At 45.5% G+C, this 25,372-nt stretch overlaps 1 protein-coding gene across 5 annotated transcripts in view; it reads right to left on the bottom strand.

The window, feature by feature from the left end:
- SLC4A4 (solute carrier family 4 member 4) overlaps window positions 1–25,372 on the bottom strand; it is a 230,496-nt gene that overhangs the window by 166,333 nt on the left and 38,791 nt on the right. Inside the window, exon 1 of one of the 5 annotated variants that reach the window (XM_076337460.1) lies at window positions 20,694–20,772. The exons of the other annotated variants lie outside the window; for them this stretch is intronic. The gene's annotated coding sequence lies outside the window, so the exon portion shown is untranslated. Of the gene's footprint in view, window positions 1–20,693; window positions 20,773–25,372 lie in introns of those variants that run through there. 5 annotated transcript variants of the gene reach the window in all.

Below are 25,372 nucleotides of genomic sequence, written 5' to 3'. Positions count from 1 at the left end.
TTTATCTAGACCCACATCCTCATCACTGCTACTGCAAGGTTTTGGAAACAAACCTGAAAAATTAATTAAGAAAATATTGGTTTTCTATCTTCAGGGTCTAGACCTGAGCAAGTCATATATTCTGACAGAATATACCCAAGTGAAAAACTACGAGCTGCTTGAGTAATTGGCCTCTCTGGGTAGATCATTAGATCGGTACCGAACATTTTTAGAAATGACCTTATGTGTCAATAGGATTTTAAGAGGAGTCACACACAGCCTACCCAACACAGCATGCAACTCGAACCTAAATTTGCAGATACAGCTCACAGAAATATTCTGCCAGACTACTCGGAAAGAACAAGACCAATTTAATACTAACAGGCATCCCGGGCTTCATAATGGAGGGAAAAGTCAGTATAAAATGGGCAAAAGCGAAGGAAATCAAAGAGCACAAAGCAGAAAAGAAGATGAAAGGTCTATTCCCCAGCGAGCGGGGCCCACCCTTAGAATTGAGCAAGTACGTTTGCCTCTCTGCTCTGGGTAGCTTTCGAGGTAACGGCATTTCTGCGCGTTCAGCGTTAGCATAGCAAATCTGATTTGGGTTCTGAAGGAAAGTGCTGTGGTTCAAAAGCAAATTATTTGTGATAGGCTAAAAAAAACCCAATTACTTAAAACTCCTTGTCTCCCTCCCCTCGGCTACACGTGTCTGACAGTCTCTGTTTTGCTCATCACATTATAAACTCTTCCTGCAGGTCTCCTTGTTACAGCACCGAACACCTCCAACACGTCTTCCAAGCCGTCCAAAGCGGCAAGTAACCTCAGCTTCACCGTCCCCCGTCCCAACCGAGGCAGGGACCCGCCGCGAGCCCTCCCTCCTCCCCAGCCGGAGCGCTGGGAGACGGGGTGCTGCCACCGCCCGGCCGCGGGGCAAGGGGCTTCCCGCAGGCAGGGGCGGGCAGGGCCCGGGGCCGTGCTGCTGCCGGCTGCCTCAGGGGATGTCGCCGGGGCCTTCCCACCGGCAGCCATCGCCACCGGCGCCTTTCATAACCCTGTGATGTACGACAGGAAAAGAGGGAAACTGGCGTTTGGCATAAATAAAGCAGAAGGGCTGATGGGGCAACACGAGCCGCTGCATGGAGATACAACCCGCTCCCGTGAATAAACGCGTAACGTAGCTGGGGAGCAAGAAACAAGAGTTACTACTTGCTGATAAGCTTTTACGATTCTGCCCATTTCAAACGCCTTTTGCAATCAGGAAGAAACTCCAGCAAACTCTGGACTGAACAAAGGAAAAAAAAAAAAACAAAAAAAACCCAGAGCCAGCTCTGTCGCTGAAACGGATAGCATAATGCAGAGCCCGTGTGAAAGCCACATTTAAAGAGCAATCCTTTTGCAGTACGCCAGGGCGCAGAGCGTGGCAACGGCTTTAGGGAGGAGAGAGGATTGCAAACATTGGGTCACGGAGCAGGAACGCCTGCCGGCCGAACCAGCAGCCCCGACAGCAGGGCTCCGAAAGGGGTCGGGTCAAACCTGCTTACCAAAACGTGCCCGCCCAGCCACGCAGCGTGACAGCTCCTGCTTTACAACTCTTACGGGCAGGTGTGTGGAAGCTGTCTACGTTCGTGGGAAAGGCAAGCGAAATAAGATCTTCCCGAGCGTGCAGAACCAACCACCCTCGTCTGCTTCTCAGAGCCTGGCATCATTTACCTGTCAAGATGTTTTTCTCAGAAAACTGCTATCCATAAAGTGGAGTGGGAGCACAATGGATGGGGATGCTGGGGGAGAAGAGAGACAAAAACACGTAAACAGCATACCAGGTGTTGCTGGCTAAGCTGTTTGGCAGGTCTCACAATCCCGCAAAGATTACACCTGAATCTACACATACACCGTTCCCCCTCACCATTTACCTCCCAAACACAAAAGGGGGAAACTGTCCAGCATACTCGTCATTCTTCCTCTTAGAGGATGAAACACAGTTTCAGGAGGAGACTCCACAGCTCCCAGCAGAACAGACAACTGCCTCTGACAGCCTGATCTGTCGGGACACTCCAACGCCCGCCACACAAAGGACTCCTGTACCTCTGCAATTCCTCCCTGCGCTGCTAGGAACAAACTCAGAGCGACCCATGTGCTGCATTTTTGCTGCTGGTAATCACGACCAGAGCTCGCAAAAAGAAACGCGACGTGGCTTGCAAGGAACAGCCACAGGTACATCCACAGCCCCACTCTGCGCTGCTCCCCACAAGGTGTAAGAGGCCTGCTCACAACAACCGAGCTGGCATTCAGAGCCCTTCACAGGACTGAGACGTGGCCTCCACCACCAGCACAACTTGTGCCAGGCAACATCATTCAACCTTCAGCAACAGATGGAACGACACAACCATCAGCTAGACCTGGAGGCTCACATAGATGGGATGCACAGGGCCTGGACCCGAGTAGAGAGAAGAGCCACCGAGGCTTCCCCGTCAGTGACAACCGGTGCCTTCACCAAGCCACCCAAGTTAGATGCCAAGTGTGTGTGCATGTATCCCAAAGATAATGAGCCAATAAGCTACACAGGCCTCTTATGTCAACAGGCTGCGGAGAGACAGAGATAGTGTTATTTCTTTTCTCTGTAACCTGTGAAGCATTCAGATAGTGCGATGATAGCGGCCAAGTGAACAGGAAACTAGGAAGGAGACTTGGTCCCAATTGATGCTCTCACAGCCCATACGCAAATGCTTGAATAAACAGACCTAATACAAACGATTCCTTTTTAGGGGCTTGATGTGTTTTGTTTTTCTCACATACTTGCATATGGGCTCTATCACACAGAAAAATGAGCTTCCAACTATGCTCAGCCCAGCCTGGTTGATGCACTTTTAGAACGCATTGCCAAATTTATCTTGGATGCGTTTTCTCTTGTCAGCTCTAAAACAGCATTTATTTACATGCTTTCTCAGCAAAAGGTTGTACTCGCCAGGAGCAGAGGAAGACAGAAGCCTCTGCTTTCTGCAGAAAGAACCTGCACTAGAATATTTTTAAATCCAAACATAAACCCAGCTTCTTTCAAAATAAGCCTCGATATTCAACAGGGAACTAATACCCAAGATGACTGCTTTGCACAATGCAATCGAGTAAAGCAGATGCAGAAAGACTCATCTCAGCTCTTCCCCCTCCTGCAGACTTCTTGTCTGAATGGAGAACGCCGTTTCCTCTCTCCAGAGCAACGCCAATCGTCTCCTGTACAGAACGGTGAGACAACTACAAATGCTACAAGACTAAAATCTGTAAATGCAAGCAAGGTGCTAAAGCACCCTTTTTTCGGACAATGCAGGACACGTAGGAAAAGGCTGGAACATACACACCCTTGAAGGAGCGCTGACTGTTCATTTGTTTTGGGCCGTGCTTTTCCTTTTCACAGCACCGACTCCTATTTTCTAGTTCCAATGAACTGCCAGCACGTGTTGGACCACGATGCATGCGACACGGCTGCTGATTAATTGCACATGATGAAGTGAAACGAAGAGGAAGAGGCAAGAAGTAAGAAAGCTTTGCAAGTTTATCATCTTACTACTGACATACAAGCAACTGCACATTCTGGATTACTCGTCTTCTCTAAGGGCACGTGAAAACTCAAAGGTTCGCTGTTGCTTGTTTGTGTCTCTCAAGCATGACAGTGACATAAGCCTTCCACTACTTGACACTGAAGCACGCTTGTTAAAGGGGCTTTGGAGAAAGGACAAGCAAAACACAGGGTAAGTATGCCCCTCAACAGCCCACATAAATCACTGAGGTTACGCTTCCCGTCTTCCCCTCCCTCGAGGTCCTTTCATGGAAGTCCACCTAGGTCAGCGTTACAACAAGAGGGTAGGTGCAGGAAACAAGCCACTGGCCCAACCCGGTGTGCTTTGGCAAAAACCAGGCCAGACAGGCATAGCTCCTGTGTCACTGGCGTAGCTTTGTAAAGCAGTACGCATCCCGCACCCATCAGTTTGCTAACACACTCTCTGCACACAGCTACAAGACTGCTTTTCAGATTTCATGCTATTTCACCTTTTTTTTTTTTTAAACCACCCTCACGCTCAGTATGTTCTTGAGAATAAGCCATTTAAATAGACACATTCTCTCAGTGCTGCTTTGTCCCTCAGAAACCTCCTTTCTGAGAGGTTGTCTCCCCATCAGTATTTGACATGGTGTTTTCTGCAGGCAGCCATTTGCCTTTATACTGCTGCCCATTCATTTGATTCAAGTATTTTCCCTGTCAACTCACGCTGTGGTCTTGTCAGCAGGTTAGGAAGACCTAGAGAAAACCACAAACCAAGGCTACCGCACGCCTCTGATCAATCAGGCAACATCAAGTAGAATACAAACCTCGATACAGGTTATTTGCTTGAAATGCCTCAGTTACATGGATTTCACTCCGGAAAATGCAGCCCATTCGTTCAGTAATACTGTGCCATGCTATTTAGATTACTACAAGTGGCTTGAGTATTAATGAGACTTTTTTTAAAACTGGCGGGGGGGACGACGGATGACACACGAGGGGAGGGACTTTTATTGGGTTTGGTTTTTAATAAATTCCCAATTAAGTAATCCCATTGTTACGTGAAATGCTTCAGCCTCCAGAGGCGTTCTCAGGGGTTGAAATTAAGTCCCATTATAGGATTTAAATACGAGTCTCAGTTCTTGACTAAATCTTTTCAAAAACTCTTACTGACTGGAACGTCAAGAACTCTGAAGGTTTATCTCAACTCACAGGTGAAGCCTATGAGAGCACCCTCCTGAAACCAAGGTAAGAATTACTTGAATTTATTTTGACAAAATAAGTTCTATCATTTGGATTCGATTTACATCTCTGACAACTTCGTGAGAACTCTTCAACTTACATATGTTCCAAAAATGAACTAACTAGTAGGAAAAACAATTAGGAGTGAATGAAATTGAAGCTTTCTTCTGCAGAAAGAAGAAAGTAACATTATCAAAACACAGGGAAATACAAGGGGAAATATTGGCACTAGACCCTAGGGTAGGTGTAGCAGTTGAAGCCATTGTTTTACTATGTTTAGATTGCTTACCATAAAATGACACAACTCTAAAAACTGATAAAGTCAGCTGCCTGTTTGTTTTCTTTCCTTCTCTTAAAGGAAACCATGGAGCTGTAACTGGAGACATACCACCAAGGAGAAGTCCACATTTCATTCAAGCTTCATTTGAAAAATGTAGCATCTCAGTTAAAGCCCTCTCTCCAGCAGGACGAGGCGAACCTCTACGGCTGAGTGCCTGGTTCCTGACATCTTCCACATACATCTGCTATAGTTAATGCAGCTAGAGCCAGGAGAGGGTATCGAGATGCTCTGAAAGGAATTTGAGATTGCGCTTACGTAGGAGCTTTATGAGATGAGCCAATCAACGGGAAGAAGTGACTTCTAACTGCAAATATTATGAATATATCTGTTTGAGGCTAACATAAACCAGACATTTTTGTAGCTTAATTTTCTGCAAACCATGAAATATAAATCACAAAAACGTTTTCTCTAGAGGCAGAATGGTGTCATGTTTTAAACCCACGAGCAGTAGTGGATTTTTCCTAAAAATTATTTCAAGACAGCCTGCGGGGACTGGTGGGGGTTTTTTGGGGTTTTTTTGCCATTTATTACCATGACAATGTCATGTCCTGCAGTAGTTTTGTTACAGTTTTATGCCTTATAGGCAACTTCTTACTGAACTATGTTTCTCACATCCAGTTGGCTATCCCTACAATGTTTTTCAGTTTTGCATACTAATGGAAAAAAGAACAGAGTTCAATTTTGGCATGAAAAAGTTCCTAAAATATCCCCCACCTGCTTCAAAACATGTGCTTGGAAAAAAAGGGTTACAAATTCTTAGGAGTAGTTCAAAAATGGGAAAGCGGCAGGAGGAGAGAGCACCTTTCAGGAGTGGACTAAACAAGAAGGCTAACGTGAAAAGGTGACTTCAAGACATACAGCATATGTTTGCCCCACTTAAAGAAAATTAGGCAGTGTACAACAGATTTATAATTTAGCACATGACTTGAGGCTCAATAAACCTTCGACGAAACTGCTCCAGAGCGCTAATTTATGAGAGCATTTTCATGCGCTCTTCAACTAAACCCGTGTCTATTGAAAAACAATCCTGTTCTACAAAGTAGTTGCTCTTTGTTCAAGCCTCGTGTAAGAGCTCTTTTCGAGAAATCTGTGCCTAAGTGTATTGTGTCATAAGACTAGGAATCATGGACTAAGAACGGCCTGCAATATTACAAGCACGTATTTTACATCAGCTCAGCACACAATTTCAAAATGAGTGCAAGACTTCAAAAGTACCTAATAGACAGGGGATCTGTATACACCTATATATAAACAGACACACATATATAAACCTAGACAAGAAAACAGCAAGTGTAAGAAATCTTTCCAGCATCTGCTGAATATCGCCTACAGAGAGTCTCAAAAAGCAAGGTATGGGTAGCTCGGACCCGACACAGCATTTCCTACCTATAGACAAGGACGTTAAAGCGGGCATCTCAGTCTCGCCAGACTGCCTTGTAAAAGACAAAGGTTATCTGAAATGGGAGTTCCTCCATTTAAGTCCATCTCCCACTCAGCAAAAGAACAGGCAGTGTGTACAGTGTGGGGTGGGGCAGCACACCGAGTGGCACCATTAACCCAGCTCTGGTTTTCTCCAGGGAAAACAATCCGGCACTCTCAATCCCGGCTTCCCAGCAAGCAGCTCCCGCGCTCGTCCTCCCATGCGACCGTTTCGGGGGGAAAGTCTCTTCTCCATAGCAATAACCCCCGGCACACAAAATACCCCCATTAACACAAAATGTGTGGGACCAGCTTATATCTCAATTTCACTTCTGTAATTACGGTTTGGAACTTTTCCCTTCCTTCAGTCTTCATACTTTCAAACGCACAGCTCCCAGAGCTGCAGGTTTTCTTCCCCATCACCTTCCCAAGCATCTCTGAGATGCCGAAGTCATTCTAAAAGCATCACAAAACTCTGGACCACTGACATTACTATCGGGCCTGAGCCAGGCCAGGCCTCAGCCAAGCATGCAGCACAGAACATATGCTGGCTTTATGCTTTCTGCTGGGAGGATAGGCAACACCCGATCCAGCACAAAGCTCGACTGGCAGAGGCAGAAAGCCTGGTTGTATAAAAACGTTCTGGGCATATCTGAAGCAGCCAAGGGAGCTAATGCACTTACAGCACTCCACAGAGTGCAGTCACAGCATTTCTGATCCAATTCTTGGCATTCTGAAGTGATAAGCGGTTTCATGATATGCTGGTTTCAAAAAACATAATCCAGTAAGATTACCTGTAATAACCTGTAAGATTATGTAATTTCTACAAGTTAAACAAGCTACTCAAAAGTAAGAAGGTATGTGATACCATCTGAGATCACATCAAAAGGAGTGTGATCAGAGCGCACAGCTGTAAAACTAAGGCAGAAAAGGCAAAGTCACCCAATCCAAATGTCAGCGTACACACATAATCCAGGCAGAGGAAAGACAACTTCTCCAAAAATACGAGACAAGCAAGAAAACCAGTGGGCTCTGAGAGACTGAAGTGCTCCAAGCTAACCTCATCCTCACTTGAGTGACAACTGCTTGTCCGGAAGACTCTATAGCGACTGTTCCCCAGGGGAAAAAAGACAAAATCTTTTCTGAAGGAGGTCACTGGCATCAGTCCCAGTGCATGCATAAAATGCTAATTTAATAATAGTCAATCAAAACTAATGCAGACCTGATAGCTAGAAATGCAAACAGCCAATTTTCAAACTAAAGGCCATTTGTGCCTCCACCAGCTGCACTGGGAGGGGAAAAAAAAACCCAACCCAAAACCCAAAAACACCACCACAAACCAGTGCAAGTTTACTGAAGATGAAGAAACAACATTTCCAGAGAGAAGAAGAGAGAAGGGAGAGAAATGCAAAACCAAGTTATTTTAAAGCCATCTGAGAATAAACTGAAATAAAGAAGAATTTCATCACTTCCACCAACTTAAGCTCCAGTCAGAACAAGAGAAGAAAGTAAGACACAGCCCACAGCGCCACGAACCCGGGGAGCCATTCTGTCTCTCAAGAGTGCCAAGTGCTTAGCAAAATACCGATTATGCCAGCACAAGTCCCAGAACCCAAAGGATGCAGGTCCCTTATGAATGACACCCACGAGGATCATTCAGCAGAAACGTGACTGCAAGTGACAATTCCTTCCTGCATCGCCACGGCAGACTCACGATCCTGTTCAAGAAGAGCAGTCTATTGTGCCTTCCAGGGGCTACGATCAGGCTGTTGGGACAAAATCACGTATGTTTGATCCCTGGCTGTCGCTAATCAGACTTACACCCACATGCAGGGAAATTTCTCTGCTACTGATAATTTCACGTCATGACATCGGAGGGGCAGGTTCATATGTGGTTTTGCCAATATTATCAGACAAAGAAAATAGGTGTCACGGAGCACCTACGGCCATTGTGATCAAAGACAGTCCGGGGGAACCTCACTGCCACGACCACTAGCCTCACAAAAGAGCTCATCCACACATTCACCCCCTTGACAGCACCCGCAAAGAAAGCAAACGGAGATTTTGTACACTCCTCAAGAAAATTCCCTGCAGTGGGCAACAGGGAGCAGGTCACTGGTGTATGGAGCAAAGGCACTACCTTCAGATGCCCCTTGCCCTTCCACATGCTCAGCTGATAAGAGTGATGAGAATAATGCATCGCAGTGACCTACTTACTACCTTGACTTCGGAGCGTGGTGCCAGTGAAGAGCAGACCAAGCCCATGATCTTTAAACTCAGACCTGCAGGGTATCAATTAGCCATTAATAAGAGTTTGGCCCGCGCCAGGCAGGGGCACATGATCGTGTTTTTGCTGCATTAGTCAGTGAACAAAGCGATATGGGTTCTTTCACCACGACGACACCAACAGGAGGAACATGACGCAGCATAAAAGCAGAGTGGTATAAGCAGACAACGCATGATCCTGCATAAAGTCAATCCATTTAGAAATGTTAAACTCACTTTACCAGCAAAATGAGTTTGCTACTGGATTGGCATTTTGCTTCATGAGAGAGTCATGTTCTTAATTTGGTTCTAAGTGCCCTAAAGCTGGATTTACTGTATCCTCCAACCACAGCCAAGAGCACATAACTGAACTGCTGAGCAGGCAACTCCCAAGTTTTAACAAGACCGTCCTCTAGATGACATCCATTTAACGGCAGCCTAAAATAGACTTACTCATATCAGCCTAAAACAAGACTGAGAAAAAAAACAATAACCCAGCGCTGAAAAGTAGTTTCTTGCCAGAAAGCGTTCGTAACTACTTCTTACAAACTCCTTTCTAGTGACCCATTGCCACGGAAGAACAAGTTGCAGGGAAAAAACTGGTAGGAGCACAGTGATGCTGATAAGCAGCACCGTTGTAGGAGGTCCCGAGTCCTCCAAAGTAACCTAAAAACTAGTGTAATGACTAACGAGCTTGTCCAGAAGACCAAGCAGATTTCTGGAAGAGAAGAGAAAATGTGACTTCAACATAGGTATTTCTTTCAGACAATGTCTGGAAAACCTCATCCACTCTAGGAATGGACTTTGAAAAAAAATCATTCTTCTGGATAGAGACAGCCTAAAAAATTAGGACCGCTTGCATCTTCCTCTACCGAAGGCAGGCTACTCACATTACTCCGACTCCCACAGCGCTTTTACAACTACTCAAGCTAGTCACTAGACTGAGCTCCTCTCCCTGTATCAGTAGCTGGCTCCTTCTGACTCCAGTAACACAACAGAGCACTAGTGCAGAAACACAAACCTCCCAGACATCCCTAAAACGTTCTCTTCAGAAAGGAGAGATTTCCCAGGGTCCTGTGCAACTCACCCCTTTATCAATGAGGCTTTCAAGCCATGGCATTTTAACACAGGCAAGATACGTATAAAATATTTTATACCTCCCTCATTCTCTTTCCTCCTCTTCCTGAACTCTGTAAAGAGTTCCTACTTCTGCTTTATGAACTATAAACTCAAAAGCATCTTCAAGAGCCACAGTTAACGTTAACACACTCTGCGTCATATATAGCCTACAACAGAACAACGTGCAGGTTGATTTTAAAGTAGAGTATGAGAATGAGTGTGCGGTGCCCATGAGAGTCAAGTTACGAAGGTAACGGGCCAGGAATTGTGTGCTAAGATCTGACACGCAAGCATATTGGACCATGCGTATTTGCTTATGTTGATCACCCACTGCCTGCTTTCATCCTCTTTTTCATATGCATCCGCCTAAAAAACTGGAGGCAGACATTCTTTGGGAAGAAACCTCAGAAAAATAAATTTCTATAACAGGCCCGAAACAACTGTTTTGCTTGAGTAATATACAGTCATAAAAGCACAACAGGATAAACACTCCTTTTTAGGCTGACAGGACCAAGGAAATGTTTTACGGACCTACTGATTAAAAAAAAAAAAAAAAAAAAAAAAAAGATTAAAAGCACTTCTGCAGTTTGGAGTACCAGGTGCAGCCAAAAGAAAGCCAGCGTGTCTGGGGATGGAGAGGGCAACGCAAGGCAACATGCACGGTCAGCACCCTTTCAGCATAACCTGCCCAACTTGGTCATCACCTGGCCTCCCCGTAGCTGTCCCGGTTCATCCCCAACTCAACAGAAATCCTTCCGACCAGTATTCCTGGGTACTGTACTTACACAAGTCGGTGCCTGCAAATTTCACCGGTCATATTTAACTGGAAATCTCCATTCCAGAAGAGTGTACAACAGTAGCCAACTCCAGCTAATTTTCAACAGAGTTTGGATATGAAGCTGCCTTTTGTCCTTTTGGTGATAAGAGCCTCAGTAAGGAAAAGAGATAAAAGGTACTCCTCAGTGACTGGCCGAGTCACACACGTCTTAACCATCAGCTGCAGGCACTTTCTTAAATATGGAGTATAACCACCTATCACTGAACCCAGCTTGTAAATCTTCATGTAATCGCAAATTTCTTGGAGACACCTATTAACAGAGAGCAGTTTTATGCCCAGCACCTAATTGCAACATGGCTGTTTCAAGGTAAACGGAAAATAGTCTATGGTAATATTAAATCCCAGTTATCTGCACCCATTATCTTGGATTTTTTTATTGCTAAGTGGAATGATTGGTCCGGGAACAGAGCCAGGAAAGTTGGGCTGATACCACAGTTCAAGACTTCACAGACATTACTGAGAATTTCAGATTAAGAATCCAGAAGTGGACTGACCTCTTCATGAAAAACACTAGGTACCTTTACTGAATTTACAAATCAAGCCTCCCCAGGAAAATACTAAACTGCTCGTAACCCAAGGCATTATTGTACCAGGAACACTTAACGCAAAGGTGTCTTATTCATCATTTAGAATGAAAAAGGCAGAAACAAGTTCAAGAAAGATGGCTTCATTTGTAGAAAAGTAATTACAGAAACTTTTAGAGTTCACAGAAATCTTGATGTACTCCCATATTTCTCCACCGCTGAAGGCTCAGAGGACATTCAAGTTACTTGCCAGGAGATATATTTTGGGCACGACGAGGTTAAGTTGGTTTTGCAACGCTTTTTAATAAATTAAGTTGTATACCTAATGTTCAGTGAACGGCATTGGCTCTGGGCTGTTCTAGCTTGATCTTTAATTCGAGTAATTATTTTAAAAGCTGGAGACACGAACTCCCTTTATTCAGTGTCTGGAGAGGATTCTGACACTGTAAGATATAGTTGGGATTTCCACGGAGTTGTTTTGTAGCATATCCCCTTTCAACAAAAATTATACGTTGCATTTTTGGCAAAGAGAAGAGATGGGTGATCCAAACAAAACTTAAGAAATACAGAGTTTTTTCTTTTGCAGCAATTCCTGCTGTTTCACTGTTTTATTCAGACGTCCAGAGCGTTGGTCCCGGGTTACACTATAGTATGATGATCACAGTTACGTGCCCACTCCTTTAATTTATACTGCAAATAGGAATAAGACATTAAACCGAGTAGTCAGAGCATCATGGTTGTAGTTCAGTGCCCACAATGGTCAAGGAAGGGTGCCTGGGCTTGCCTACATTGTCAGTGAAGCACGGGCCCAAGCCTACACTCAAGTCCAGACTTGCTCACATTCTTTCCATGCTAGCAGGCGCTCAGGCTTAGCTTCAGAGCACTTCCAAGATGGAAAATTCAAGGCCTACCACAAAGCCCAGCAGATCCAACTTTTCCTTCTTGCCACTGGACACCAGCAAGGTCCCACGTACAAGCTAGAACTCTCTAGTGCAGCAGCAGGGACCGCAAGCCACTCTCGGCAGGCCCAGTGCATGGATGCTCCCTGTGCAAACCACGAGGCTTTGAGCCAGGGAAGCCCTAAGCCGTCAGGCTTTGCACACCGAAGCCTACTCGCAGACCTGTGCTTCAAGCACAATAGCGACGTCGTCAAAGAGAGCCTGGCGCAGTACAGATCCCTCCTTTTCCCTGCAGCCCACTCGGCCTGTCACTCTCACACGTTCTCAGTCACGCATCCGAGTGATACAAGTCACCTACTGAACTTCGCTGGGTACTCAGTCTTCGTTTTGCATTCAAGGCTTAGCTAAATTTTCTTCAAATGGTTCGTACATTTTCATCCATATAACACACCATTTGACAAAGGACTCCATCTTTTTGAATGGATCTATTTTCAGTTTAAATGTTTCGTGAAACTTTATTTTAGTTCTTTTTACAGTTACACAAGCTATCTACATTAAGCAAGGCGAAGCATCAAGGCAGATTAATGCATTAATCAAAGGAAGCCTTTTCCAAGTTCAAAACATAGAAAAGGCACATACTCACCTTTTCCTCTACTAAGCGAACCGAAACACTTCTTTTGTCTGACATGAGAGAGCATGTTCAGGACTCCGATTTACCCTAATAAGGTGTCAAAACCCACGTCCCTAGGCATGGTTAAGTACAACATATACCATCCACTGAAGGTCACTGAAAGCATTCTCAAAGCTTGTATGACGTGGAAGGCATACGTTGTGGGAGACAGACTGCCTTTCCTTCTAAAACCCAACTGTGGCTTTTCAATATATAAACTGATCGCTTAGCGTTCATAAAGAGGTAGAAAACGTCAAATGCTATTTTATCCTGAGTGAGAAGCATTTACACAGTTATGGGAAAATCTTTGCATATATCACATTCCTGTAGAAGTACTTCTTGCTCTTAAGCAAGAATTATCTTTTCTTTCCAAGCACACTTTGGTGATGTATGTGTCAGTAATACGGACAAACCCACTCTGAAATGGAAAGCGTTTAAGGTTAACACTCAGCTAACAATGTCTGTCTATTCAAGATGTTTTTTCAGCAAAGTTAGTGATGTCATCTGACAGGGCTACAGGTGAACTGTGACTGAAAACACAACCTAAGCAGTTGGACTAGGTGATCGTTGTAGGTCCCTTCCAACTGAAATATTCTATTCTATTCTAAATAAATACTCTACTCTACAACCTCTCTCTAACACCACCCTCCAAGTCCCTATCAAAGATGCACTGAAGACTTTGCACTGGTCTTCAATTGATTTCCAACCCCACCCCGCAAGCAGCTTATGGTTGCAATCTAGACTTTGTGCCTACACCCCTCCGGCCCCGTTCGATCCGTTCTCTCCACTCGCTGTACTATCTCACCATGAGTTTCTCCTGTTCATACCAATGGAGCTACTCACCGAGGACTCAATCCAGCACAGCACTTCAGCAAGGCCTTAGAGGTCAATTGGCTGAATTGCTTCAAGGCCAGAAGTCACCTGTGCTAAAGTGCTTTGCGGGATTAAGGCAACCGCCCCACAGAAATGAACCTCCCATGAATTGTAAGAAAGGTACCAGAATCGGAGCCCGCCGTACCGTCAGCAGCAATGTAAACCATGCTGTCGCACTCCGACGGTACGGCTCCGGATTTCCAAGCTTTCCCTGTGCACCGATACAGAAGCTTACTGCACTGAAACTCCATTCACCTCAGTGCCTTTTTAAGCTTACCTATCAGCAGCGTTACAAAGGCATCTGGCACTGCTTCCGTAGAACGCCACATTCACACTTTGCCCGGGACAGTGCTCCTCAAACTTGGTTATTACTCACAAACCCAAGCCTAATAGATCATGAGATGTTAAACAATTTATGTGGTACTGCTCCCAGGGGACTACACGCTGTACTGTTGTGCCATTAAGGCTTTGGAACGAAGCTTCGTTGGGGACAGAAGAGAACAAAGTACCCATCTATTTTTTCATTGCGATTATTGTTTCTGCCTAGAAAGACACACAGGCTGGTCTAGTGAAGAGGGCTACTGTTCTTTAGCTGTGCTGTTTGTCTGCTGAATGCAGGAACTGTCAGACGTGGAAGTGATATCAGACTATTCAAATTTAATAAGAATTTGGGTAAAATCCACTTCATGATCACCCAATTTGCCAACTATGAGACCTAAGCCAAATTTGCATGTACAGTTCCCATATATGAGAAATACACTTCCATTCAATTCCAGTGCAACGAAGCAGATTTAATATGCTAAAACGTTACTTTTCCTTGAGCTACTGAGCAACTGTTTCCCAACCTCATTCTGAACGCAGGGTCTTCTCATATTTAGCAACCTTGATGAAAGATCTTTATGCTTACGTATAAGGGTTGACAATGTGTCTGAAGTGTTATACAGTCACAGGTACAATAAAAGCAGTTAACTTTTGCAAGCTTCAGTTCAAGGTTAAGAGTTGAAATTAGAGACTCAGATCAGTAAGCCTTCAGGAGGTGATTAAAACTAAGTAAAAACTTAAAAAATAAAACTGAAGGTGAAAATACTCTAATCTTCAAGTTGCACGCGCCAATGAAAAAGATAAGCAAGTTCTGTTTCTGCACCTACTATACAAAGTAGACAAAACATGAAAATTGTAATAAAGATCATTACTAGACATGCAAGACTCCGGTCTTCTCCTTTGACTTAAGATTAGACATCTGCAAAGTCATCAAGTTTGCATGTTTTGCTCAGAAAACAGTAGCAGAAAAAGACAGAATATACCACAGGAGTAAATTTTAAGTGAAAAAAGCCAAGAATTTGTTGCACATGCAAACCCACTAGAATTGCTTGCACAATACCAGCTCATTGTGATAACTTGTAAAAGAAAGTAAAATTAAATCTCCACCGGGGAACAATCGCATACAATTTTAGCCTGTTTCGTTAATTCCACAGATTAGCAGCAGTCACCTTTCACAGGTTAAAGAAAAGAGGTACCATTCCCACCATGGCCCCCACAGTTCTGAGCACAGTTTTCCACCCACAGTTATTTGTGTCCATAGCCAGGCAGTTCATGGAAACATCCAAGTTCCAGAGTTAGCGGTAGGAACACTCAAATGGATCAAAAAACAAAAGTTCAAAACCACCCTCAAAAAAACCTGTGGCAAAGAAATCCGTAGCTAACAGAAGTGAAAATAATAACTAAGTAAGCTGAAAAAGCAGTCCTTGAAATATGTCTAAAAAGGAGCAACACAGACAAACCTGCTCCAATTTATAAAGAAATGCAATTTGTTTCACAGTCTCTGGCTGGATCCAAGCTTTTCTCCTCTGAAAGGCAGACAGAATATTCACTACGGACCGTACCTTGCAGGAATAATTTGTTTATGAGGCGAGGAAAATTATATCATTCATCAAGCCAACATTTTATATTTCAGAATATTTTTAAATATTTTCATTTATTATGGTAACATTAGAATTGAATTAATTTTATAATTATCATTAATAACAGAATAAAGCGATTTCAGTAATCCTCAGTCTTAAAAGAAGTAATTCGAACAATTCCCACCACCAAGAAGTTCAATTTTTCAAGACGCAAGATGTATTGATCAGTACTTATGGAAGGACAATTAAGGCTTATTTCAAGTCAGATATAATACAGAGTATTTAGCAAGCATATATTAGACGGTAGCAAAACAGAAATATGACCCTGCTCCCCTATAAAAGTAGTTATATAGTAAAGCTAGGATTTGAAATGCTGTGACTTGGAAGATTCCACCCCCGCAATGGATTTCCTTAGGAGTAGTAAATACCTAGACTAGCCATATTCTCTCTCTCTCCACAAACATTTATATATATAAATAATACACACACTTAAAAAACAAACAAACAAAAACCCCTTCAGTCTTTGTTTTACTTTTGCAGCAGAATTAGCTCTGCTAACAGCACGCATTTCTGGAATTCAGATGTTGAAAGTTCATTTGAGCCGCAAATTAAAAGGATTCCGATTTCGGTGATGTCAAATCATCTCTTCTGATTTTTCTGGTGAGAAAATCTGTGAAAAATAGGGCCATTTGCAATTTCCTCTGATGTGCTTAGAAGGACCAGTCATACTTAAACAGTATGGATCACAGCTGACTATTGTATGCCATGAGTCCTGCTCTCCTTTTATTTACACGGCTGTAAATTTGCACAGAAATCCACAATTCCAAAACAAACAGAACTGAACCCCGAGGACTGAGACGTAGGTTTCTCTGATTTTCTGCTATTTCTCCCATAAAACTCATGCAAATTCCCCCCACTGATAGTCCCTGTGGCAACTTCAAAAGTTCCTTGTGTGAAAAACTAGTAATTGCAGGAGAGTAATTCAAGGGCAGTTCTATCTCTTCAGTTAATGTAATGAGGCAATTGAAACACAAGAGGACAAATGATACCATGGGGCTTCCCCGCTCAGCAGCTCACCGCACAGCCGCTCAGCTTAGAAACGCTGCATGCAATGGACAGCTTGCATCCTCCTAGACCCCAAAAGGCTAGTGCACGGTCCTGTACGAAATGATTTTATTTCATAGGAGGTATTTTCGTCATAACTAATATCACGCACTAATTTTCAAGGCTTAACCGTTAACTCCACGTCATAGGATCTTCAAGCTCAATCTCCGTGCAAGCTTTTACCTGAAAGACTACGGCCACTCCTTGAAGCCCCTATTCGATACTGAGTCACCGAGGTCTAGAGAGGATGGTAGAGATTTACCCGAAAGCAAGCACTCCAGCAGGCTGCGGTACAGATTTAACTAAGTATTTTTAAAGTTCTGTAGCTTTTTACTTATGCCACACACTGTTTTATCACCTGTCCAAGAGCAATAAAAAGCATTCCTGCCACAAACTGCACACAGTCCCGAGCAAACTCAGTAGAAACGAGATGCTACGGCAACTCAGAGTTCAAGGGCAAGGGGACGGAAACATTGCTTTGAATGGTTGTAGGACTTCACCACAACCTTGATGATTTTATCGCTGTATTTTCCTTTCAAGCCACACAGTGGAACATAGTTAAGAGAAAGATCTCTGCCTCCCCATTCAAGTTCTGTTATTTAGAGGGAGCACAAAAGAGAAGCTCTCCTTTCACCAGAAGTAGCACAATGGCACAGAGACACGCTCCTTTATCAATATTAACTGTAAACTGCTATTACTGGATTTTCAAAGAGCACTCCCTTTTGAGCCTTCTAAATGGATTTGAAGCCAGAAGCAGCTAATTGACTTTGAACAAGAAAACCTGATAGTAGTTATCAGAACCCTTTTAATTTGCTCAAAGCAAGAGTTCAAATTCTAAATCTAACGCACAAAGAAAATATGTGAAAGGCAGGTCGCTGGAGCGTGACAAGGATGCTATCTCGCTAAGGCAATGAAGTCATTTTACCAGCGCCACAGAGGAAATGACCCGATGCCATAGCACCAGAGTTAGAATGCTGTTTTCAACGAGGCATCTTTAAATCCAGCCTAAATTCCTCTGGTGCTCCCAACCCGTAAGAAGGAATTCGAGCGCAAACCAGGAAAAGCTATGCTATTTTTGATAGAGACATGTACAACGATGTAATAACGTGAAATTAAAAAGACTACATTAAAAAAATAAAAATCAGAAGACTAGCAAATCCACACTAAAAGACCGGCACTTTCTGCACCCACAGCAGTAAGCATTTCCAGGCATCCGCCCTCCTGAAGCAGCTATTTCATCCAGTGTATCTTTGCTCAATCAAGGCAACACCTTGCCTTTGCAAATGCTTCTCTCTGGCAGGACAGCATCTCCGACCCTGTCTAAGAACTGCCACCCGAAAATAGCTGCTAGCAGACTTATCGGCAGAAAAATAAATATAGGTGGTCTCTTTACTCTCTCGCACAGCAATTTTCATTCACAACCTTGCCCAAAACACCTTCCAGCTTGTTATTTATTACGGGTCTTCAAAGCGGCAGCGCAGCTAAAAATCCTTCAGACAGAAACACCAACAGCTTCTCCACCGTTGCTGGAAGAACACTTGTGTACGTGAGCAAGGCGCCCTCTCTGATAAGTAGGTAGATCGGAAAACAAAAGGAGTTACAGATTTTCCCTTCTCACAGAGATGTTTTTCTTTGAACTGCACTTTGTGCACAAATTCAACCTTTTCTTATCGAGCTAAGACATCAGTAACCGAAGCAACTACCCTATGCCCACAGCAGGACTGTGAAAGCGCATTTTGAAAGCTCCTCTACAGAACTCCTTTTAAAAAGCTACTGTGAGGAAGACCACAATATAACACCAGTACATGAGGATGTTTTCTGACTGCAGAGAAGTTTCAAGATTTAAAGTCATAACATGGAAGTTTTAAGGAAAAATCTTCACAGTTATGAGCTGCAGAAAAACCTGCCGGACCTTGCTGGGAGCTGAATGGATGCGTACAGGGTGTTAACTTGCTAGGAATGCCCTGTGCACACAAATGAAAACTTCATCCCTCCTCCCCCCAGCTGAAAAAAGAAAAAAAGGCAATCCATAATTCCTTCTCACCTCACTTTCAACTCTGGACAGCAGCAACACACCACGCTGCCAGCTCCTCCTAGGCTATTCCTCTACAGTTGCCAGCCCCTTGAAATCTGGGAAATGCAGCTTAGAGTAGCCTCTTCCTTAAAGTCCAGCTACTGCTTTTACAAATGCGAAATTTGCACTCGGCAGGAGCAAAGTTACAAGCAAATCCTTCCCATGATATTTTTTTGGAAATTTAAAAGTCTGGGTTTACTTCACATTTGTATCTGGAGAGAGGGTGTCACAGAAAAAGCATCGCTACAGATTGTACTAACGTTCGCCCTTCAGATCATACTGACACTCACAGGCAGGTGAAGTTACCGAGAACTAAAATCACCAGCTGAAATAAAGCCTTGCAAAACTGAACTCTACGATCTTCTGACATGACAGAATTCAGCTGAAAAGGTCTTTCAGCACTTGCTTCAGCACTGAACGGCAGGCAAGAGAAGGAAGGACACAGACTGTGACAAATCAGTTGACATACATGCAAGCATGTGAACAAGCACACAGGCAAATGCATTCAATCCCATTTAATCACTCTGCATATGACTAGAAACTATTATGACAAAATTAAGTCTGTCATGAAATAGTTGCTGGGGTTTGGGAGCCTTAAGTGTTGGGGTTTTTTTGCTGGGGGGAGGGTGTCTGTACCTTGCTCTTGATGCACAATTTCCTTTTGATTATGAACCAAAATAAGAACCAGGCATATTCCTGCAGACTATCACATCAGCAATTAGTAAGTAGCAAATTCTATTCCCACACAGAATATGCAACTCTGCACATTTTGTTAAATCCAGCTAGCCACGTTTCTTCCTTTTTTTTTTTTTTAAAAAGGAAAATATGTACATTTCAGGAATAACCAGAACAATAAAGCCACTAAGTAGCTAGCAGCCTAAGCACAAAGTCACGTTTAGACGCAAAGTAAACTGCACCTCCCTGAATCAAAAGACAGCGAGTGTCCATAATACGTGGAACAGTTCTCCGACGGAGCTGCTACTGTCAGGAATTGCCCTACGGCCCGACCTTGCTATTTACACGCCTAACTTGACTTACAGGAGCAGCTCTATGGAACCACTAAATAGAGCTCCCGCCGCAGGCACAGAGACACGCTCTCCTCGGAGCCCGGCACCTTTCCCCACACCTGCACTACCAGGGAGCGCTCGGCACGTTCAAGTACACCGGCTCCTCCTGAGTGCAAGTACTACAAGGATGCACTCCTAAGGAAGGGGAAATCCATTGATAATTAACGTCGTCATAAAAAAAAACCCCAAAGGTATGCGAACAAAGGGATAATTAAATTCTCATTTCCATGTTTGCTCTGGAGCTGAGCAGCTCCGGACTGCGGTGCTTAGAGCAGGAAGCTCACAAAAGGGAAAACGAGCAGCAAGGAGCTCGTCTCAGCTAAGAAAATATCCCCATATGGCCGCATACCAGGTAGAACACTAAAAACTTGAGAGGAAATACGATTTCCTTGAACCGGCTGCTGCTGACAACTTACTAAAGTGAAGATAAATTGAAACCATTAAAAAAAGTTTTCAAACACGCTAAAGCATTTTTAAAGTTACCACCAAGAAACCAGCGCCAGACAAGGGCACCTATAGAGTCAAGCTCTGTAGGAAAGAAACCAGTGAGGGGGAATCTGTCTCGCTGCGAGTGCCGTGGGTATTTCCACTCCCCGCGGGCACATGCCACGCCACCGTGGGGCGGCAAGCTTCCCGCAGCCGGGCAGGCTACAAGTGTCCGGGGACGCTGCTTCTCGCAAGCTCATCCCCGGATCGGATGCTAAGGGAGAGGCGGCTCCGGCTGCCCGCCGAAAGGGCCGGGAAGGAGCCGAAGGCAGCCGGCCGGGCAGGTGCTCCGGGGCCCCGCCGAGCACCACCACCACCACCACCCCCCGGCAGCCCCCGCAGGTGGCCCGGCGGCCGCGCTCACCTCCGGGGCTCGGGCTTGCGGCGTTCCTCCAGCTTGGCGGCGGGCGGGGGCTGCGGGGCAGCCGCGGGCCGGGCGGGGAGCGGCGGGCTGAGCGCGGCGGCGGCAGCGGCGGGGCGGCTTCAGCACGCGGTGCGGGGCATGGCTGCGCACCCGCACGTGTGTGTGTGTATGTGTGCGTGCGTGTGTATATATGTATATATACACACACACGCACCTGTTTATATATATGCACCCGCCTGCCTCACTACCCGCGGCCGGCTTCGGCCGGGGGCGAGGGCGCCGGCTTGCCCGGGGAGCGCAAGGGGAGCGCAGCGCCCGCGGAAGGCCCCCGCGGCCGAGCGGCGACGGCGAGGCGGAGCGGCTGTGCTGGCGGCGCCTTCCCCGGCCCGCATTTAAAGCCGCCCGCAGGCTCGGACGTCCCCTCGCCCGCTCCCATCCCGTCCCATCCCATCCCCCGCTCCCCTCCCCGGCCGCTCGGCCGCCGCTCGGCGTCACGGGGCCCCGGGGCGGGGAGGCCGGAGGAGGAGTCTGCGGGGCCGGGGCTGCTGGGGCTGCTGGGGCTGCGGGCTCGCCCGCTTGCCCCGCCCCGGTCCGGTCGCCCCGAGCGCAGCCGGGGCAGGTGCTCCGCGGCCCGGGGGGGAAGGGGAGAGGCAGCCGCCCGGTGCCAGGCAGCCGCCGGGTGCCGGGCCGCCCCGGCGCAGGGCGGGGAGGGGGGAGAAGCGGTCAAGTTCGTGAGCCGTCCCCATAGGAACCGCGCCGCCGCCCCACGTCACTTCTTCCGTCAGTTCTTCGCTTGCGGGATGGCCTTTTCCAGCTAGCCCTCCAACCGCCCCGTGCGGACGATCGCTGCCCCGGCTCCCCTGTTCCTCGGCCCTGGCGAGGCCACGCTGCCATCTAACCCAGCGAGCGGCGGATGGTAGCGCCTGGGACAGGGGGAGGGATGTCACCGCCGGGACAGAGCGGCAGGTTCCCCGGCGCTGCTGATCGCAGGCTGCAGCCTGCCAGCGAGCCTATCGCACTCCCACAGCAGGTACCCTACCACTGAAAACACACAACCGAGGTAGCATCTCGGCCAAAAGCACATGCTACAGAGCAAAACAACAGGAAAGATGCAGAAAAGATCATTCGGTCAGCTCGTCATCGTTTTGCAAGGAAACAACGTCTTAGGTGCTGCTCCTCCTTAGCTTGCAGCAGGACAAGGCTCAACTATCAGCAACCAGTCAGTGCTGCTCACAGGTGTAGTCTTAGGTCCCCCCCTCCCTTACACACACAGACACACACACAGACACACTTCTATTTACACTAATTCCCCTTCAAAAAGTTCTTTCCAGACTAGCATTGGAAGAGAGCACTAATACCAATATCCCAAATCTTGTTCAGCAAGCTGCGGCTCTTGCGCTCAGCTTGACTGTCCAGGCCAAGGTGACGAGACCCATAAAATATTTTTGAACAACGGGGCTCTGCAAACGGCTCACAAGTAACATGGCAGAACAGCAGTCCATCAGATGTGGAAAGGACATGGATGCTTGGGGGAACAAAGGAGACTATTGTAGCTCTGCCGAAGAAAAACTCCACTTCTTCAGCAAGGTTTAGGATTACCACACGGCAACCGCCTCTTCAGCTACTCCGCGACTACCAAGCTCCACTTCTGTCACCCATCCAAATTCTGTATTAGGGAATAATACGCAATCCACTGGACAGGCAAAAAAGCAACAGAACCCACAGCACTTGCCGACTGGAGCGAGAGCACTGCAGCAGCCATCTCCCTGCTGAATTCCCCCTCTCCCTTCTGCTGCCGCCACCTCTGCGCTTTCCCCAGCCTCTGAAAGCAGGTGACTGTCTTTCAGCTACTGTCCCCTCACCCCCTTTTTAATGTTTTCCTGGAAGATCTCGCAACTGTGGTCTGCACGTGAATTGGTCAGGACTTGAGCTCCTCTGCTCCCTTTAATAAATCAAATTCCTTAAGTAACTGCTGTTAAACAACGGGTTTCCAATGGGTCGCTGACAGCATAGCGATGACTTTCATCACTTAGCGCTATATTTCATTTGAACTAATGACAGTCCCTGTATTAAGCAAAGTGCTAAATCAGTTGAGAAGCTTTGTATACTCAAGTCCTAACCCAAATAACTATACATCTTCCCCTCTTCCGAAGGTGTAGACAACGGCTCAGAATCAAGGACTGCTCTCTTCACGCTTTAACTCCCTAATGATATTCCAATTAGTTTGTACCATCAACTTCACTTCTATTTATAAATGAACTGGGAAGCTCCTGAAGAAAAGACGTTAGCTACTTCAGAAGATTGCTGTTGCTTCTTGCCACTTAGACAACTAATGGGGGTTTTAGGATCCCCCCCGAGTGTTTAGATCCCTCAGCAAAAGCACCTCTTGGATGGTCCTCAGCAGCTGGCTCTTAGCTCGCTATTTTAGTAACAAACCTAAGTAACTCCCATACCAATTCCATTTCCTCACAATTCATTGTAACTTAAAATACTGTCGTCTTAAACCTATGCATTTAATTTTCTAGCTTAAAAAATGTTTTCACATTAGGATGCACGATTGCAAGTCAGTCTTTACATATACCATCACTACATTTAACGATCTAAAACCCTACCAAAACCGCTTCCAGGAGTCCTTAAATCAGGAGCCAAGGCAGTTATCTCAGCCAAGTTTGAAAATGAGTACACTCTACGTACAGAGAAACACCCAAGCAAAGCGACCTAATAATCCTGTCTGTCTTTATGATTGACAAAATAAAAAACCATCAGCTGGAGCCGACTTGTCCAACGCACTGTATATATGTACCTTTTGGCATTCCTTATATACTTTGGCCCGCATAGTCCCTCTTCAAAATTACCCAGTCATTTCCAATATTTTTTTCTGTTTGATTTAATAAACGGAGATAAGCTCATCACTCAGGACTAAAGCCCGCTAACTTTCCATTCACAGAAGAGGCAATGAACAAACAGCTTTGTTTGGGAAGTCTTTGGCTGTCTGTTTAAACCTGCCTTTCAAGTCTGCTGGCTTCAGCCCTGTGCACAAAGACTTAGTGAAGAAAAGGCGTGCCCACGGCCTTCACTAAAGCCAACCTCCCTCTCACGACCAAGGCAATAAAAGCCTGCCTCAACAATGGCACGGGACAGGATGCCACGTTCAACTAAAGGTCCGGTGATATACAGAAATTATTTTTCTGCCTTCTCGTCCAGCACACAATTTTCCTCTGAGGTCCCCCAAGGTATCATTGTCAGTGACAGCGTTTGGCATGTATACGGACAGCGAGAACAGCCAAAGTTACGATGGTGAAGATTAGAGAATACAGAAACGCACATGCTCAGTGGAATTGGTAGGGTAAAACTTTCCCCGTGGGCAGGTTATTCCATAAATATATCTTGCAGCATTTCTGGTGGATTCCTCAGAAGCCACTCATGCTGACCACAGCGTTGTCAGTCAGAGACAATGCTGAACTAGATGGAAACTGGCAGCTCCTGCATTTCCAGGGTTTTGTGCAGACTACCGAGTGATAAAATATTTGCATTGGATTAAGTCAGGAGTAATTCCGTCTAAGCCAGGAAGTTTCAGAGGATAACACTATTTCAATAGAAAGAACTAGGTACAGAGAGACCACAGCTATACTTGTCTAAGAGGCTTTTTGTATCTTTTCCTTTGTTGACAAATGGTCAGTGCCAAGTCATCATTTACAAAAGCAGGCTCAACCCTGAACACGCTTGTGCATGCAAGTAATCCTCTTTACATCAACAAAATCAATCGCATATTTTCAGGACTCAGTCCTTGATCATGGCTATTTCTAAGGACCTTGAGGTTTCGAGGGTTTTTTTGTTTTGTTTTTAAAAGATAACAGGTATGCAGCTCATTCTAGCTGTTGAACTCAACAGAACAAATTCCTGCATTACATTCCTTAGTATTACAGCTCAGTTAGTCCAATAGCACTGATTTCTAAGGGCAACCACAAAAAACAATTCTGTAGCTCTCATATTAGTATTCCCTACTTGTGTTCAAGTCACCAAGAATCAGGACTCGTCCACCCTTTCCATCCACTTCCCAGGAAAGCTAGACAGAACTCAACGTCTCAGCAAGCGTTACCCGATAGCTGGTTGTTAAAGGTCTAATGTAAGTAAACCTACTGGCTTTTGAAACTTGATTAGCAGGTTCTGCATTTTCTAACAGTACTGCCTCAGTTAGCTGTGAAAACAACGTTCAATGGGGAGCTGACTTTTCAGACTCCCTAAGAGTCCTAATTCAGCCCCCTGACTGAGTGTCTGCCCACTCACTGTGAAACCACATGCAGGGCCCAAAGAAGCAAATTGCCAAATTCCTGCTGACTTCCCCTGAGCTGGCTCACACTTTCATCTTTCAAAGGAGGCAGAAACAGGAGGTGCTGAAAAACATTCAGCTGAAGTAAAGCAGAATCAAATGCTGGAAGCTTAAGGGGTTTTTTTTGCAATGTGCACTTGATGTGCTGGTCATTAATAATACATCACGTCTGTTTGAGAGCAATGAGCAATCCTGGATCACTTCGATAGCCATATAGGCCACAAGAGTCTCTTCACTCACGTCAAAAGGAGAAGTGAAGTATGGGGATTTCATAGTCTGGGTCAATCGCTTCTGGTACCTTCCAATACTCCTGATAACTTCTGATAGCACAGCGTATTCGCCTCAAAAG

This window comes from Aptenodytes patagonicus, chromosome 4, assembly GCF_965638725.1.
Source record: "Aptenodytes patagonicus chromosome 4, bAptPat1.pri.cur, whole genome shotgun sequence".
Taxonomy (NCBI): domain Eukaryota; kingdom Metazoa; phylum Chordata; class Aves; order Sphenisciformes; family Spheniscidae; genus Aptenodytes; species Aptenodytes patagonicus.
Note: the sequence above shows the minus strand (reverse complement) of the source record. Positions and strands in the feature narration are given on the sequence as shown.